Source organism: Coenobita brevimanus, chromosome 68 (genome assembly GCF_032717465.1).
Source record: "Coenobita brevimanus isolate Jiangsu-jjx chromosome 68, ASM3271746v2, whole genome shotgun sequence".
Classification (NCBI taxonomy): Eukaryota; Metazoa; Arthropoda; class Malacostraca; order Decapoda; family Coenobitidae; genus Coenobita; species Coenobita brevimanus.
The window spans coordinates 13,605,303-13,612,601 of NC_137021.1; the positions used below are offsets into that span (position 1 = coordinate 13,605,303).

The 7,299-nt window shown below is 39.0% G+C and overlaps 1 pseudogene; it reads right to left on the reverse strand.

The window, feature by feature from the left end:
* Window positions 1-1,340: 1,340 nt before the first annotated feature.
* On the reverse strand, window positions 1,341-1,459 carry LOC145405958 (5S ribosomal RNA; annotated as a pseudogene).
* Between the last annotated feature and the right edge of the window lie 5,840 nt (window positions 1,460-7,299).

Consider the following 7,299-nt stretch of genomic DNA (forward strand, 5'->3'; position numbering starts at 1 on the left):
GTGGGATAACCCACTGAGACCCGTGTTCAAAAATACTATTTCATTTTACCTGGCTCTGTATAATTTTATTCTCTAACAGGATTACTCACAGATCTCAGCCGTTTTTATATGTAGGCTACGGATGCAATGTATGAATGTACGTATGTACTGTATGTAGGTATTGATGGTTATCTGTATATCTACCTACCTACATATCTACCTATCTACTTATATACATTTATGTAAGATATACTGGGTGGTGCAGAAGTCTGGACCCATAGGTAGTTTAATATGGGAAATGAATCTACCGTATTTCATTTTTTTTTTCAAACTGTCATACCATGGCAGATAAGCTGACAAGAGAAGCGAGCAAAGCTTGTGCTCTTATGCGCAAAAGACCGTGGCACCACAATCAGTCGCAGATGGACTCTTATGGGGACCAGACTTTTGCACCACCCTGTATATCTATCTATCTATCTATCTATCTATCTATATATATATATATATATATATATATATATATATATATATATACACGTGTGTGTGTGTGTGTGTGTGTGTGTGTGTGTGTGTGTGTGTGTGTGTGTGTGTGTGTGTGTGTGTGTGTGTGTGTGTGTGTGTGTAGCGCAGCTGAAACTGGAAAAATGGATATCGATGAAACTTAGTAGGATGGTTGCAAAGGGCTAACATGTACCTGTTTCAGTTTCATTTCCACCGAAATATTCTAAAAGGGTGTTCTGACCCCTTTACTGTTCGCATTGCTTGCAGGAACAAACTACCGGACGGCGAAGCACTTGCTCCTGCGTCCACGCATAACTCACTGGTGTAAAGGAAAGGAAAGCGCTATCGAGAAATGGGGGAGGCGGTGGCCAAATCTGTAGAAAGTTGGTAGGGAACAGTTTAAGGATTTGAATTTCATTAAAGCAGACTTTACTGAACTACTAGAAGACCCGCCGACATGTCATAAAAATACCTCCGCTAATACCAATACACCCGACTTGTATGAGACGGCACTAGCATGTATTCAATATGGACGGTGGGTGTTAGAGCCGAAGTGGTGATATGTGGAGATGTATGGACTTAGGAGGACTACTGGGCCATGGTTACGGGCTGTGAAGCCTATGCCCAGTCGAACACACACACACACACACACACACACACAGTGTTGAGCGGCCTGACAGGGCCATAAACTGTTGGTAAGATATGCAAATAATTTATTATATATATATATTCATTTTCATTCATTCATTGCCAGACGCTATGTATCCCAAACAGGGTGGCCAAGGGCTTAGAGTTAATTGTTTTACAGGGAGGAGCACTAATCCTCCACCAACCCCACTTGACACGTAGGGAGAACGTTATGCCAACAGCATCTGGTGTTCCCAGGCGGTCACCCGTCCAAGTACTAACCAGACCCAACGTTGCTTAACTTCGCTGATCGGACGGGAAACGGTGTACTGAACGTGGTATGGCAGTTGCAAGCGCTGGATCGAATCCATGGCAGCAGTGTAATATTGGTATCTCAGCCAATGAAGTTATGTTTTTCTCATTTGTTTTGTCTTTGTGTGTCTGTCTGTAGATCAGCTGACAACATAATGGAAATAGTATTGCATAGAATTGCATCAAAATTTGTAATAATAATAATAATAATAATAATAAAGCAACGTTGGGTCTCGTTAGTACTTGGATGGGTGACCGCCTGGGAACACCAGATGCTGTTGGCATCCCTACATGTCAAGTGGGGTTGGTGGAGGATTAGTGCCCCTCCCTGTAAAACAATTAACTCTAAGCCCTTGGCCACCCCGTCTGGGATACATGGCGTCTGGCAAATGAATGAAAAATGAATACATACATACATATATATATATATATATATATATATATATATATATATATATATATATATATATATATATATATATATATATATATATATATATATATATATATTATTCGCGCCCCGCCAGACCAGGACCACCTCCGTCCCACACCATTTCTCATCCTCCTCACTTTCCTGTTTCTCTGTCCCTTCTGTTTCACTTTATTTTTCTCTCCCTAAAATCTTGTATTCAAAGCTCAAAATATATAAGTAACTGTACCTACTCCCAGTCAGCCTTGCCCGCTTCACACAAGACATATACATACGAGAGGTGTGACCAACTCCGTCACTCACTCAGTTACCAGACCACCTGAGACCTCCACATTTCCATACTCCCCCCAAAACCAGTTCACAAATGCCAGCCAGAATTTCTCCTCTATATTGCGGAACCCTGAGAGGAAATATACGTGGCAAGAAGTGTAACGTAAGGTGTCTCCTGTAGGGATCAACTTTCATCCAAGTCGCACTTAAATTCTCTGCTCTTCTTGCTCGCTGGTGCTGTTTTCTTAAGTTTTTTATTTTTTATTTTTACTTATACTGTTAATCTCTTCCCTATGAGAGGTATCCCTGTGGCTGGATAGACTTGTCTGTTGTTTGCAGAAGTCAAATAAACGACAATGAACTGCTTAAGGAGCTAACACATTCAATACAACGAAGATTTTTTTTTTCTCTTTGTGATTGCTAGACTATTTGATAATGCTTAGAGAATCATTTCGCAAATTCAAAGAGATAATTATAGCCTTCAAAGACACATTCACAACTAACGGCTTAATAAAAACAAAGTACGTACCTGTACTAAAAAAGAAATAGGCACCGTAGAGAAGAAGTTTAGCGAACTTATTGAAGACTAAACCTCTAAGGAGCAGAAATAAACCTCTTAACATTATAGCTGTGGCCAAACTGACTTATTCTCACTGGTGTAAGTAACATTTTCGGGGTACTTTTTTTCTGCAAATTGCACCTAAATATTGTCTTCTGTGTTGTTTCGTAACTTCTGAGTGTCGACAGAGTTAGCACCAATAACATATGGTGTAAAGTTTGCATCAATATCATATGGTGTAAAACGGGAAAAAAAAAAAAAAAAAAAAAAAACTATTACGAAAACTTTAAAATCAACCAGCATATCGACCAGAGCCTGTTTTAAACCACCTCAAAGTTACATCAAACCTAATGAAATAATGTTAAACATATTAATAATCAGACAAGTAAGAAATTCCTGTCAGTATCCTGGAACTTTAGAAATACATAATAATTACCGACTACAGTTCTTTCATCTTAACTTGGCACAGAGTTTCTCTCCTTTGTTGCTTATTTCACATAGCTTAATGGCAGAATAAGACGCTTCTTTGACTTTACACCATTTCCAAAGCACTTTAACGTGACTAGCACCACATCCTAGTGTTAATGTATTGATCTAACCATGCACTCAATGTGGACAGAGGGCAATTCTAGGCCAAATTTGATAAAGGTCTATGCTTGCTTCATATGTATCTACAATGACACACGAACACACGGTACATATTTCGCACTTTCAACGGAAGGGCTGCAGGATGTGGTAAGCCAGAGAATCCACCAGCAAGGATTATAATGTTATTTAAGCAGGGAAGTATTTCATGATTAACAGTATTCTGAAAGGAGGCAATACATATTTATCCTGAATTCACAGTGGAATGAGAAATTGTATATATATGTATGTTGTGTTATATTCTGGCAGGGAATAGGAAAGCAGGGCTGAGCAGAATACAGCAGGCAGACGCAAACACAGACAAAGGCACACACACACACACACACACACACACACACACACACACACACACACACACACACACACACACAGCTTTAGCATTCATAAACACACGAACACGCATACGTATACCCACAAATACCTGTATAAAATATATTTAACGCGGGACATTTGCAAATCTTCCCACGCTCGAATAAAAAGAATAAACATCTATATTTTTACCATTTCGGTCGACACGGGAAAAACTCTAAAGATTTTGTATTATTTTTCCGCTAAGGAGATTATTTCTGGACACGGAAAAGGAAAGGGTGGAACAAGGCACGGAGAGGAAATGGGAGACAGAGTAAAAAGGACTAGGGGAGGGAATAACGAAGTTGGGGATAGGAGAAAATGGAATAGGGGAGGGGAAAAATGAAGAGGGGGGGATAGGAGGGAAAGGGAGTTACAGAACAAGGAAGGAGACACATAAAGGGGTTGAATAAGAAAGTAAAGAAACATGACGAAGAGAATCGATGAGGAAAGATGGAACTAAAATAAGTAAGAAAAAAGTGTGACGAAAGGAAAAAGGCAGAAGAAAAGACAAAAATTAATATGAATTCAAATTAGGTGACTTGGAAAAAGAAGTAAAAATGGCAAGGAGGATGAAGGAAGAAAAAATTGAGTAAAAAGTGGAATTACGAAAAAAAATATTAAAAATGGAATGGAAGCACGCGTAAGACCGAAAAAAATAAAAGAGAAAGATATGTAAAGGGAAAAGATTTAAAAATAAAGATAAAAAAATAAATATATATATATATATATATATATATATATATATATATATATATAGAGAGAGAGAGAGAGAGAGAGAGAGAGAGAGAGAGAGAGAGAGAGAGAGAGAGAATTATGTAAAATAAGAATCAGAGAAAGGAGCACAGTGCGGTAAAAAGAAAAAAAAAACAAATTTTGGCCAAAGCGGATAGAAGTGACGAAATCGAGAAAGAAAAAAAAAAAGGAAAGCAGAAAGGATGAATAGAGGAGGCAGAGAGGATAAAATGAGATGACAGGGAGGCTGAAGAGAGGAATTGGAGAGAAAGACGAGACAAGATTGAGAAGATGAATGCAGGAGAATGAAGAGAAGAAAAGGAGAGGATGAATAGGAGGAGACGAAGATGAAGACAGTAAGTGGACAGGAGGAAAAGAGGATGGAAAGGATGAAAAGAGAAAATGGAGAAGAAAAGATGAGACAATGAGATGAGGAGCTGAATACAATGAACAATGGAGATGGAGAGGATGAAGAGAGGAGGTGGAGAGGAGGAAGAGAGGAGGAAGAGAGGAGGTAGAGAGGATTAAAAAAAAATGACAATGGAGAGGAAGAAAAAGAGGAGATAGAGAGGATGAAAAGAGGAGACAGAGAGGATGAAAAGAGGAGATGGAGAGGATACGAAGAGGACTAAAAGAGAAGGTGGACAGGATGAGATGAAGTGGAGAGGATCAAAAGATGCAGACGATGACTACAGATAGATGATGAAAACAGAAGAAAAACATGAAAACAGTTATATATGGAGATGATAAAAATAGCTGAAAAATCTGAACGTAATAAGACAGGAGGAAAGAAGATCGAGAAGATATGGAGAGGATATACGAAAAAAGGAACTAAACAATAAGATAGGGAAACAGAAAGAGGTGAAAGAGAGAAGAAGGAGAGAAAGATGATGAGAGAAAAAAAAAAGCTGGAAGAAGTGGGAAGATATGAGGACACAAACATAAGGCAGGGAAAATCAAAATAAATGTACACGGTTAGAGACAAAAGTGGAGAAGAAAATGAAAGCGGTGAAAAACGAGGTGGGGCAAGGAAACTGGTCTGAAGGAGAAAGAATGAAGAGTTAAGAGGGATGTCTACGAAAGAGAGGAGGCAATAAAGAGGAGGGAAATAAGAATGGCGAAAAAGGGCGAAGGGATGATGAGGAAAAAATGGTAAGGAATTGAAAAGATAAGAAAGGAGAAAAATAAGCGTATATTAAAGGCTGGAAGATCAGACGGATAAACAAAGAAAAAAAATGAAGTGGGAAAATACAAGGGTAAAAAATGGAATACTGAAAGATGAAAAAACTGACGATAAGATGAAGGGAATTGAAAAAAAAAAGCATAAAAAAAAAGGTGCAAAAGGAAATAATCAAAAGAAAACAGTGGAGAAAATGGGAAGATAAGGAGAGAGGGTTGATGTAACGGAAGGAGAAGAGGTGAGTCAAGCACTGGTTAAGGTGAAAAGAGAAGGGCAGATGAATAAGATGGAGAAAACTTTGAAAAAGGGAGTGCGAAAAAGAAAAAGAGAAACTACCGGATGGAAAAAGAGAAGAGGAGAGGAGGCAAGGACAAAAAAAAAAAAAAGAAAATAGCGGGAGTGAAGGTGATGATGGAGAAAAAATGGAGTAATCATGACAAGTATAACAGAGAGAGAGAGAGAGAGAGAGAGAGAGAGAGAGAGAGAATGAAGAAGACAGATATGTGCGACACATGATGAAAAATAAGTGTGTAAAAGAGAAAAGACAAGAATGGAAAAGGGAAAATTAAAAAGGAAAATAGAGAGAAGATTAGAAGGTCTGGAGGGCAAGAAAAAAGACGGGAAAAAGAAAAGGAGAAACAGAAAGAAGGAAAAGCAGAGAATGAAAAAAAAAAAGAGAAGGGAAGTAGAGATATGGGAAAAAGGAAGAAGAAAAGGGAAGAATAAAGAAAAGGGAGCAAAGGAAAGATTCCAGTATGACAAGCTAGAGAAGGGGGACAAGAAAGAGGGAGGGATGAAAGAAGGAGAGACTAATGAAAAACAAGAAAATTCCGCATCGAACAAGAGAGAAAACCGGGGGTGTGCTATATCTGGCAGGGAAGATCAGAGAGAGAGAGAGAGAGAGAGAGAGAGAGAGAGAGAGAGAGAGAGAGAGAGAGAGAGAATACAAGAAAAGCGTGAAAGAGAAAGATCCCCGATATGACAGAGCGATAGAAAGTGAGGAGGAAGAGAAAGAATGTGGGATACAAGAAGGGAGAGAGGAGGAGAAAGGGAAGCAGTGGAAATAACAGAAGGAAGAATAAGAATTTCGATATGGAAAAGGAGAGAGAAGAATATGAGAATTCTTATGGAAAAGGAGAGAGAAGAATATGACAATGATATGATGGACTGAAAAAGGATGAAAAGAAAACTAGCAAACAAGAGAAACACTAATAAAAAGAAACGGAACCAAGACAGGTAACAGGTGGAGAAAATAAAGATACAATGTAGAGAAGGAACCATCACCATCACCACCATCATCACCACCACCACCACCACCACCCTCATCCCTCTAACCTTTATTCCCACTAGAAAATGTAATGGTTACTGGAAGGAGACGTGTGCTGAAATAAAAATGAACGGAAGGAAGTGAAAGGAGCGATGGATAACAAGAAACAGAAGAAGGCGGGAAACCAGGCTGGAAAATGAGGGTGTAAGGTGAAGGAGGGAAGGAGATGTCAGGTGAGCTTCGAAGCACGAGGGGAAAAGGAGAGCAGGGAAAGTTACCAAAAGAAAAGTTAGTTTTGCAAAGGCGAGAAGGTGGAAAAAAATTACCGAGGATGAGTGGGAGAGGAAGGGAGGGAGGAAAACGCGGGGAAGAAACGGATAATGGAAATTGTAGCGGTGAGTTAATCTTGTCACTACGAAAAGTTCTTCCTAGAGATGTAAGGAAAT